At 43.9% G+C, this 12138-nt stretch overlaps 1 protein-coding gene across 2 annotated transcripts in view; it reads right to left on the bottom strand.

The window, feature by feature from the left end:
- The window catches only part of CCDC102A (coiled-coil domain containing 102A), a 43220-nt gene extending 34381 nt beyond the window's left edge, over positions 1-8839 (bottom strand). For both annotated transcript variants that reach the window (XM_068259975.1, XM_068259977.1), the window contains exon 1: positions 8706-8839. The gene's annotated coding sequence lies outside the window, so the exon portion shown is untranslated. The remainder of the gene's footprint in view (positions 1-8705) is intronic.
- Positions 8840-12138: the final 3299 nt, after the last annotated feature.

Raw genomic sequence — 12138 nt, 5'->3', positions numbered from 1 at the left:
GCATCGGGGCCCACAGCTCCTTAGCTACGCCACTGTTTGTTCCGGTTTGTACCTTTTACAAGTACTCTTACCAAGGACTAGTTTTAGACTAAAGGGAATAAATATAGTAGTCTACATATCCTTCTCACTTCAGTTGTCTTGTAAAATTCCTAAGCGTTGGCAGTTAAGAGACGAATTTCATGTTACATACTTTTAATCAACAAAATTGTAATATGCAAATTAGAGGAGTCGGAGTCGAGGAGTCGGTGGAATCCTAAACTGAGGAGTCGGAGTCGGTGGATTTTTGGACCGACTTCACAGCCCTGGATTAGACAGGCTAAACTCTCTAAATACATACAGGGTGCATTTCTCTATGCTTCCCTTCTGTCCTGTGCAAGAGTTCAGGTCCACTTTCAGTGATTGGAGTTTCTGGGTTATTTTGTAGCTGCCCAACTTTGTACAGATTCTGAATGTTTACCTGTACGACACATGCCGATTCCTGAATCACGATTGATGATTCTATATTGTGATACTTTACACAGGCTCTCCAGCTTATTCAACTGTTTAGAGCATTTATTAAAACCAATAAAATTTGTTTAAAAAAAAAAAAAAAAAACTTATCAGCACGTCTTGGCAATTTAAAAAGTACTATAAAGTAGGTAAAAAAAAAAAAAAAGTAATGCACATATTTTGAGTATTTTCTTACATGTTGGTAGTTTTAAAGGTATTGTATTGGTAACGTTTGAAGCTTATGCTAGGTACACACCATACAATTTTGTGTTAGATAGATGGTTTGATAGATCATTTCCGTCATGTCCGATATTGTTTTCGATCATTTTTCTGGTCAATTTCTCATAGAACTGAATGGAAATTCATAAATAAATCAGGTGAGAAATCGAGCGGAAAATCGTTCACATGGAAAATTGACCAAAAAAACGCATCGTGTGTACCTAGCATAACACCTTCAAGAAAACCACAGGAGAGAAGTTGATAGGACATGACTCCAAATCTCGTGCTTATGAATTTTTTCTTGCCTACATGACTAGGGGTGTGGCGGGGGCATGGTTAGGGGTGTGGCAGGGGCATGGTTAGGGGTGTGGCAAGGGTGTGTCTTAAAGGTGTCCGTCTTAAGGTGGCCATACACTGGTTGATTTGCCATCAGATCGACCAACAGATAGATCCCTCTCTGATTGAATCTGATCAGAGAGGGATCGTATGGCCACCTTTACTGCAAACAGATTGTGATCGGTTTCATGCTGAAATCGATTCACAATCTGTGGAGCTGCCTGCCCTGCATACATTACCTGATCCGACCGGCGCGACTCCCCCGGTCTCTGCTGTCTTCTTCTCCGCTCTGGGCTCCGGCTTCACAGAACTTCCTGTCCAGGAGAAGTTTAAACAGTAGAGGGCGCTCTACTGTTTAAACTTCCTGCCGGGACAGAAAGTTCAGTGAAGCTGCAGCCCTGGAGCCCGGAGCCCAGCGCGGAGAAGAAGACAGCAGAGACCGGGGGAGTCGCGCCGGCCGGAACAGGTAATGTATTGCGTCGGTCGTCGGGCATTCGAACGCCGCTATCGACGCACTCCCGACCCGCCGGCGATTGGGAAAAATCTTCCGCACAGACGCAGCGACGGGAACGACTGATTTCAGATGGAAATCGATCGTTCTGTCAGCGTTTGCGCGACAATTTCACAGTAGATTAGATCACAGTGATCAAATCTGCTGAATATCTGTGGGAAAATTGTTAGGTGTATGGGCCCCTTTACTCATCTCAAATGGTTGAGAGGTATGCTTATACAGAGATCCATAATAAGAATCTATTCAGTGTTCCCACCACACAAGTGCGACCTGCCTGATCCAGCAACCTGAGGCTGAGAGTAAGGCCTAGTGCACACCAGAGCGGTTCGGCAGCGTTTTGCAATCCGCTTGCGGGTGCGGATCCGCTAGGGTAACGTATTTCAATGGGCTGGTGCACACCAAAAACCGCTAGCAGATCCGCAAAATGCTAGCAGATTTTGAAACGCTTTTTCTTATTTTTCTGCAGCGTTTCAGCTAGCATTTTGCGGTTTTGTGTAGCGGTTTTGGTGTACTAGATTTCATGTATTGTTACAGTAAAGCTGTTACTGAACAGCTACTGTAACAAAAAACGCCTGGCAAACCGCTCTGAAGTGCCGTTTTTCAGAGCGGTTTGCGTTTTTCCTATACTTAACATTGAGGCAGAAACGCATCCGCAATCCAAAATCTGCAGCAGCCCGGGAGTATGCGTTTCTGCAAAACGCCTCCCGCTCTGGTGTGCACCAGCCCATTGAAATACATTACCCTAGCGGATCCGCACCCGCAAGCAGATCGCAAACAGCAGCGGAAACGCTCCGGTGTGCACTAGGCCTGAGAGCAGAAATTTGTCTCTTTGGTGGTCGCCCATAAGCACTGCACTTCGTCAGTATAAAAGTCTTCAAGAAATCCTACCATAGTCTGGACTAATAATACTGCACTTTGTGGCTCCTGTGTCCCCTTGTGTTCTCCTCCCTGTGTGAGGTCTCCAGATTACTCTGTAAATACCTCCTCACTTCTCACTCATCTCTGGGGTCCCGTAAACTCTTGCTGGAATCTTTCATTTATGACCTTGCCCGGTTTCCCTGAAACTTCAAGTATTCCTGGTATTTCGGCTGCTCTTCCTGTTGTGTCTTCAGATTGTAATTATTTGTCCAGTTTCTCTCTTGACCCTGGAAAGCCCTCGGCTCCTCCAGGCTTTCTCCATGTCTTAGCATGCCCTGATGGTGCTTACGCTACAGCCTGCCAGTGAATCAGTGCATGTGACAGTGTGTCTTCTCACCTTTGCCCCAGCTCGCCCAAACCCTAACATTGTAGCTGGTGAACCAGGCTTTGGGTAAACCCTGAGCACTGCAGTCAGTCTTGGTGGACCACTGTGGGTCCTGAAGCACCCCAACCTCATGCTCTGAAAGACTGCAATGCTTTTCTGGAGACCTTAGTGGAAACAAGCCTTGGCCACATGGCCAGCAGACCTTGCTATGTAGACTGCAGTTCTGTTGTGCATTCAGTCAGTAGGTTTCATTGTTTAGGCATCACTCTGAAGATTTTAGTTCTGTGGGCCTCACACTGAAGTCTAGCAGAACTGAAGCCTTTAGAAAGTGGTCAGCAAAACCTTCTATTTGGGGGTTTTGCGAGGCATTGAGATAAATATTTTTGCTCTGCTACGTATAATCTTGATATGATCAACTTTACCGCCCTCCCACCTCATTGGTCTGTTTCCAGTTACCCTTGTACCTCTTGCACTTTTTCTTTTCAGACAAAAATTCTGTGTGATCTGGGCCTGTTCTAAACTTTCTGCTGCCTGGAGCAAACTTTACTGTGCATTACCCCGTGCTGCAGAAGATGTCAGTGCTATATAAATACATAATAATAATATGGTAGGACATTACACTATGACTATGGTAGGATTAGAGTGTGAGCTCCTCTGAGGACAGTCAGTGACATGACTATATACTCTGTAATGTGCTGCAGAAGATGTCAATGCTACATAAATACATAATAATAACATGGTAGGACATTAGACATATGACTATGGTAGGATTAGATTGTGAGCTCCTCTGAGGACAGTCAGTGACATGACTATGTACTCCGTAATGTGCTGCAGAAGATGTCAGTGCTATATAAATACATAATAATAATATGGTAGGACATTATACTATGACTATGGTAGGATTAGATTGTGAGCTCCTCTGAGGACAGTTAGTGACATGACTATGTAGTCTGTAATGTGCTGCAGAAGATGTCAGTGCTATATAAATACATAATAATAATAATATGGTAGGACATTAGACTATGGTAGGATTAGAGTGTGAGCTCCTCTGAGGACAGTCAGTGACATGACTATGTACTCTGTAATGTGCTGCAGAAGATGTCAGTGCTATATAAATACATAATAATAATAATATGGTAGGACATTAGACTATGACTATGGTAGGATTAGATTGTGAGCTCCTCTGAGGACAGTCAGTGACATGACTATGTACTCTGTACAGTGCTGCAGAAGATGTCAGTGCTATATAAATACATAATAATAATATGGTAGGATATTACACTATGACTATGGTAGGATTAGAGTGTGAGCTCCTCTGAGGACAGTCAGTGACATGACTATGTACTCTGTACAGTGCTGCAGAAGATGTCAGTGCTATATAAATACATAATAATAATACGGTAGGACATTAGACTAGGACTATGGTAGGATTAGAGTGTGAGCTCCTCTGAGCACAGCTAGTGACATGACTATGTACTCTGTAAAGTGCTGCAGAAGATGTCAGTGCTATATAAATACATAATAATATGGTAGGACATTAGACTATGACTATGGTAGGATTAGAGTGTGAGCTCCTCTGAGGACAGTCAGTGACATGATTATATACTCTGTAATGTGCTGCAGAAGATGTCAGTGCTATATAAATACATAATAATAATAATATGGTAGGACATTAGACTATGACTATGGTAGGATTAGATTGTGAGCTCCTCTGAGGACAGTCAGTGACATGACTATGTACTCTGTACAGTGCTGCAGAAGATGTCAGTGCTATATAAATACATAATAATAATATGGTAGGATATTACACTATCACTATGGTAGGATTAGAGTGTGAGCTCCTCTGAGGACAGTCAGTGACATGACTATGTACTCTGTACAGTGCTGCAGAAGATGTCAGTGCTATATAAATACATAATAATAATACGGTAGGACATGAGACTATGACTGTGGTAGGATTAGATTGTGAGCTCCTCTGAGGACAGTCAGTGACATGACTATGTACTCTGTAATGTGCTGCAGAAGATGTCAATGCTACATAAATTCATAATAATAATATGGTAGGACATTACACTATGACTATGGTAGGATTAGAGTGTGAGCTCCTCTGAGGACAGTCAGTGACATGACTATGTACTCTGTACAGTGCTGCAGGAGATGTCAGTGCTATATAAATACATAATAATAATATGGTAGGACATTACACTATGACTATGGTAGGATTAGAGTGTGAGCTCCTCTGAGGACAGTCAGTGACATGACTATGTACTCTGTACAGTGCTGCAGGAGATGTCAGTGCTATATAAATACATAATAATAATATGGTAGGACATTATACTATGACTATGGTGGGATTAGAGTGTGAGCTCCTCTGAGGACAGTCAGTGACATGACTATGTACTCTGTAATGTGCTGCAGGAGATGTCAGTGCTATATAAATACATAATAATAATATGGTAGGACATTACACTATGACTATGGTAGGATTAGATTGTGAGCTCCTCTGAGGACAGTCGGTGACATGACTATGTACTCTGTACAGTGCTGCAGAAGATGTCAGTGCTATATAAATACATAATAATAATATGGTAGGACATTAGACTATGACTATGGTAGGATTAGATTGTGAGCTCCTCTGAGGACAGTCGGTAACATGACTATGTACTCTGTAATGTGCTGCAGAAGATGTCAGTGCTATATAAATACATAATAATTGTATGGTAGGACATTACACTATGACTATGGTAGGATTGGAGTGTGAGCTCCTCTGAGGACAGTCGGTGACATGACTATGTACTCTGTAATGTGCTGCAGAAGATGTCAGTGTTATATAAATACATAATAATAATATGGTAGGACATTAGATTATGACTATGGTAGGATTAGAGTGTGAGCTCCTCTGAGGACAGTCGGTGACATGACTATGTACTCTGTAATGTGCTGCAGAAGATGTCAGTGCTATATAAATACATAATAATAATAATATGGTAGGACATTAGACTATGACTATGGTAGGATTAGAGTGTGAGCCCCTCTGAGGACAGTCAGTGACATGACTATGTACTCTGTAATGTGCTGCAGAAGATGTCAGTGCTATATAAATACATAATAATAATATGGTAGGACATTAGACTATGACTATGGTAGGATTAGAGTGTGAGTTCCTCTGAGGACAGTCAGTGACATGACTATGTACTCTGTAATGTGCTGCAGAAGATGTCAGTGCTATATAAATACATAATAATAATATGGTAGGACATTAGACTATGGCTATGGTAGGATTAGATTGTGAGCTCCTCTGAGGACAGTCAGTGACATGACTATGTACTCTGTACAGTGCTGCAGGAGATGTCACTGCTATATAAATACATAATAATAATATGGTAGGACATTAGACTATGGCTATGGTAGGATTAGATTGTGAGCTCCTCTGAGGACAGTCAGTGACATGACTATGTACTCTGTAATGTGCTGCAGAAGATGTCAGTGCTATATAAATACATAATAATAATATGGTAGGACATTAGACTATGGCTATGGTGGGATTAGAGTGTGAGCTCCTCTGAGGACAGTCAGTGACATGACTATGTACTCTGTACAGTGCTGCAGGAGATGTCACTGCTATATAAATACATAATAATAATATAGTAGGACATTAGACTATGACTATGGTAGGATTAGATTGTGAGCTCCTCTGGGGACAGTCAGTGACATGACTACCGTATGTACTCTGTAATGTGCTGCAGAAGATGTCAGTGCTATATAAATACATAATAATAATATGGCAGGACATTAGACTATGACCATGGTAGGATTAGAGTGTGAGCTCCTCTGAGGACAGTCAGTGACATGACTATGTACTCTGTAATGTGCTGCAGAAGATGTCAGTGCTATATAAATACATAACAATAATATGGTAGGGCATTAGACTATGACTATGGTAGGATTGGAGTGTGAGCTCCTCTGAGGACAGTCAGTGACATGACTATGCACTCTGTAATGTGCTGCAGAAGATGTCAGTGCTATATAAATACATAATAATAATATGGTAGGATATTAGACTATGACTATGGTAGGATTAGAGTGTGAGCTCCTCTGAGGACAGTCAGTGACATGACTATGCACTCTGTAATGTGCTGCAGAAGATGTCAGTGCTATATAAATACATAATAATAATATGGTAGGACATTAGACTATGACTATGGTAGGATTAGATTGTGAGCTCCTCTGAGGACAGTCAGTGACAGGACTATGTACTCTGTAATGTGCTGCAGGAGATGTCAGTGCTATATAAATACATAATAATAATATGGTAGGACATTAGACTATGGCTATGGTAGGATTAGAGTGTGAGCTCCTCTGAGGACAGTCAGTGACATGACTATGCACTCTGTAATGTGCTGCAGGAGATGTCAGTGCTATATAAATACATAATAATAATAATATGGTAGGACATAACACTATGACTATGGTAGGATTAGATTGTGAGCTCCTCTGAGGACAGTCAGTGACATGGCTATGTACTCTGTAATGTGCTGCAGGAGATGTCAGTGCTATATAAATACATAATAATAATATGGTAGGACATTAGACTATGACTATGGTAGGATTAGATTGCGAGCTCCTCTGAGGACAGTCAGTGACATGACTATGTACTCTGTAATGTGCTGCAGAAGATGTCAGTGCTATATAAATACATAATTATAATATGGTAGGACATTAGACTATGACTATGGTAGGATTAGATTGTGAGCTCCTCTGAGGACAGTCAGTGACAGGACTATGTACTCTGTAATGTGCTGCAGGAGATGTCAGTGCTATATAAATACATAATAATAATATGGTAGGACATTAGACTATGACTATGGTAGGATTAGAGTGTGAGCTCCTCTGAGGACAGTCAGTGACATGACTATGTACTCTGTAATGTGCTGCAGAAGAGGTCAGTGCTATATAAATACATAATAATAATATGGTAGGACATTAGACTATGACTATGGTAGGATTAGAGTGTGAGCTCCTCTGAGGACAGTCAGTGACAGGACTATGTACTCTGTAATGTGCTGCAGGAGATGTCAGTGCTATATAAATACATAATAATAATATGGTAGGACATTAGACTATGACTATGGTAGGATTAGAGTGTGAGCTCCTCTGAGGACAGTCAGTGACATGACTATGTACTCTGTAATGTGCTGCAGAAGAGGTCAGTGCTATATAAATACATAATAATAATATGGTAGGACATTAGACTATGACTATGGTAGGATTAGATTGTGAGCCCCTCTGAGGACAGTCAGTGACATGACTATGTACTCTGTAATGTGCTGCAGAAGATGTCAGTGCTATATAAATACATAATAATAATATGGTAGGACATTAGACTATGACTATGGTAGGATTAGAGTGTGAGCTCCTCTGAGGACAGTCAGTGACATGACTATGTACTCTGTAATGTGCTGCAGAAGATGTCAGTGCTATATAAATACATAATAATAATATGGTAGGACATTAGACTATGACTATGGTAGGATTAGAGTGTGAGCTCCTCTGAGGACAGTCAGTGACATGACTATGTACTCTGTAATGTGCTGCAGAAGATGTCAGTGCTATATAAATACATAATAATAATATGGTAGGACATTACTCTATGACTATGGTAGGATTAGAGTGTGAGCTCCTCTGAGGACAGTCAGTGACATGACTATGTACTCTGTAATGTGCTGCAGAAGATGTCAGTGCTATATAAATACATAATAATAATATGGTAGGACATTACTCTATGACTATGGTAGGTACAGTGCTGCAGAAGATGTCAGTGCTGTATAGGGAATTAGGCTGTATGGCAGTAGCCGGGCAGCGCCCCCTGGAGGTGAGTCCGGCACACAGCGGGATCACAGCTCTCACCAGCCGCCTCTCTGCCTCCGGTGGGGGGATCGGGTGTCTCCCGGGATAGCTCCGCTCCTCCGGCTCCTCTCCATGCGCTGCAGCGGCCGCTGTGACTCCCTCTCTGCGCTCCGATCATCCAGTCCCCTCTGACTTCCGGCTTCCACTCCCGGCTACGGCAGCCTGTGGGAGACACACTGCGGGAGAAGCTGGCTCTGTGCGGCCGCCAGGGGGAGACAAAGTGTAAAAAAAAAATGAATAAAGGGAACCTGCAGTAAAAACAAGAAAGTTGTATGCCTCAGTAGGGGGTGCTCCGAACTGTCCCTGTTTCCTCCTCATTTGTCCCACTTGCAGGACTGTGTCCCTCTTTCTATGTAAATATATATATTTCTATACTAAAAATGTGTTTGATTGACACTAAACTTTATTCCCATCCTATAAATTGATCATTACTAAAAGTACTATGAAGGAAAATGAACCAGAATAGAGAGGAAAGACCAGTGTGGTTTGATGTATAAAACATATTTTTCTTATGAAATCTTTATTGTATGCGTGACTAGAGGTGTGACGGGGGCGTGATCAGGGCGTGGCTTAAGTGTCCCTCTTTCTCATCTCAAAAAGTTGGGAGGTATGATGCCTCTGGATGGTCCACAGCTTCCCCATCCTCATCCACCCCTTCTGTGCTGCGCTGGGGCCCTCTGAACAATCGGTCTGAGATACCTGAGACTTCCTTCAGCCCCTGGCAGCCGATATGTCCCTAGCAGCACCTTCCAGCCCATGTCTGGGGACCCCTCCATTGCAGATACCAACCTCAGCATCTTTTGCGCCTGCACGGGCACGCCCCGCTGGTGATCGCACTCACGTGGTCAGTACTTCTGTGCAGAACTCTCTAAGCCACGTAAGCGCAGTCACGAGCAGCGCGGACACACATGAGCGCATGCGCAGTAGATGTCGGTCCGCATCTGCAACGGAGGGGACCCCGGGCCACCGTGTGGAAGTGGAGCTGTAGCGAGGGACACATCAGCTGTCGGGACATTGATGTTAAAGGGTAAATGAAGTAAGAGGTATACGGAGGCTGCCATATTTATTTCCTTTTAATCAATACCAGTTGCCAGGCAGCCCTGCTGGTCTATTTCTCTGCAGTAGTATCTGAATAACACCAGAAACAAGCATGCGGCTAGTCTTATCAGATCTGACTTTAAAGTCTGAAACACAAACACCTGATCTGCTGCATGCTTGTTCAGGGGCTATGGCTAATAGTATTACAGGCAGAGGATCAGCAGGGCTGCCAGGCAACTGGTATTGCTTAAAAGGAAATAAACATGGCAGCCTCCATATACCTCTCACTTCAGTTTCCCTTTAATGTGTACTGACCAGGCACAGCATACTCTTCAACTGTCTCCGTGGGCATCAAACTCCATGCAGCACACGCTTCAGCTCCAGGCAGCCACAGGAGTAGGTGTGCAGCCTCCAGCATGCACACGCGTGGGGTGGGTTGTCAGTGGCAGAGCCACTGCTGCTGATCACACTGAACGCCATTAGCAAGCAAGCACTGCAGAGGCACCCCCTGGGACCAACAGCACTCCAGGCAATGACCTGCAATGGCTTCGGTTAAAAACGGCCCTGCACAGGGATGATGACAGGTATGAATGGTCTAAGGGAGGAGCGTGCCAGTTGGGACAGGGGAACAGCGGCACTGCCAAAAACTCTGCAGGGGTCTTAAGGACCACAATTTGGAGGGGAGGCCTGGGGGGACCAGACAGAGCTCCAGGGCCCCGGGGCAATAGCCTAGTTTTCCACTATCGTCTTTTTGTTCACCACCAGCACTCAGTACCTGTCACTGAGTTCCTCCATCACCAACATCCATTCAGGACCCTCACATGCTGGAAATGCCGGTATACCAATCCCAGAGCCCCGGCAGTAGCATCAGGCGCCACTAATTAGCAAAAGACCAATGGCAATCCTCCCTGGGTAGGGACGTAGCCCATTGGCCTATTGCAAACCAGTTATAGCCTAATGCTTGTGCCGGGGCTCTGGGAGCTGCAGACCAGCATTTCTAGTTTGCACAGGAACTGAATGGTCCACAGCAGAGCGCAGAGGACCCGAATAGTTGGTGGCAGGTGACTATTTTACAAAACGTAGGACAATGACTATTCTTATAGGCTATCATTGATTCTGTTGGCCTCCGCTCTGTTTGGCCAATCTGGGATTATCGCCCAGGAGACAAACTTGCGTTCCGTTCATTGGAATAGAGCGAACAAATCCGAGGCAAACGGACAGATGTGAACGACTCCTGTTGCTCTGCCTGGCATCTGTTCAGATCTGCTCGGTTTCGTTTCGCTTCACAGAATGTTTTTAGTGCTAGTGTGAACCCAGCCTTATAGTTGACTGTAAAATATGTAGTAGTATCACATTTAACAAAATGGACTGTGCAGGTGGCATCCTATCACGGTACCACGCTGGAATTCACCGAGGTCCGCAGAGAAACTCATTCTTTTACAAACATTTCTAGTGGTCTGCATTAGAGGCCTGCGGGGGTCTAATTTTTCAGACCCACATCTGACCCGCACCCAACCCGCACCAGCAGCCCCGCAACCCGCTTTCTGGTGAATCCTGTACCCGCAACCCAACCCGCAAACCGCTTTTCGGTGAATCTGGTACCTGCACCCGACCTTCAGGCCTCCATACCCGCAACCTGACCCGGTGCCTGCTTTTTCCATTTTATTATAAAATATGCATTGGTATTCTCACTGGAAATCTGTAAAGTAAGCATAGCTCCCAACTGTCCCTCTTTTGCAGCCCTGTCCCTCTGTCCCTCTTTCCCCCTCATTTGTCCCTCTTTCAGGACTTTGTCCCTCCTTCAATGTAAATATATATATATTTCTATACTAAAAATGTGTTTGATTGACTCTAAATGTTATTCCCACCCTTTAAATTGATATATTACTAATTTTAAAATGTGAATATGAAGGAAAATGAACCAGGATAGAAAAAACTAGTGTGGTTTGAATTATAAAACAACATATATTTCTTATGAAATCTTTATGGTATGCGTGGCAAGAGTCGTGGTGGGGGTGTGGCCAGGGGTGTGGCAGGGGCATGGCTTAAGTGTCCCTTTTTCTCATCTCAAAAAGTTGAGTGGTATGAGTAAGTGAAACCTATTTTTACACACAAACCAAAGCCAAAGAAGTGTTTAAAGGAGTACTGTAGAGGGGTTGAGGGGGGGGGGGGGGTCGGGAGGTAGGGGTAAAAGAGAGTTGAAGTTACCTGGGGCTTCTAATGGTCCCCCGCAGACATCCTGTGCCCGCGCAGCCACTTCCCAATGCTCCGGCCCCGCCTCCGGTTCACTTCCAGAATTTATGACTTTAAAACGGTTACCCGAACCCGATCCGCAATTCGTAAAACGACCCGATCCAGGACTTTAGTCTGCATGCCTGGGTGCTTCACATCATAC

The sequence above is a fragment of the Hyperolius riggenbachi genome, chromosome 11 (genome assembly GCF_040937935.1).
Source record: "Hyperolius riggenbachi isolate aHypRig1 chromosome 11, aHypRig1.pri, whole genome shotgun sequence".
Lineage (NCBI taxonomy): Eukaryota > Metazoa > Chordata > Amphibia > Anura > Hyperoliidae > Hyperolius > Hyperolius riggenbachi.
The sequence above is the reverse complement of the archived record's forward strand: the minus strand, read 5'-3'. Positions and strand labels throughout refer to the sequence as shown.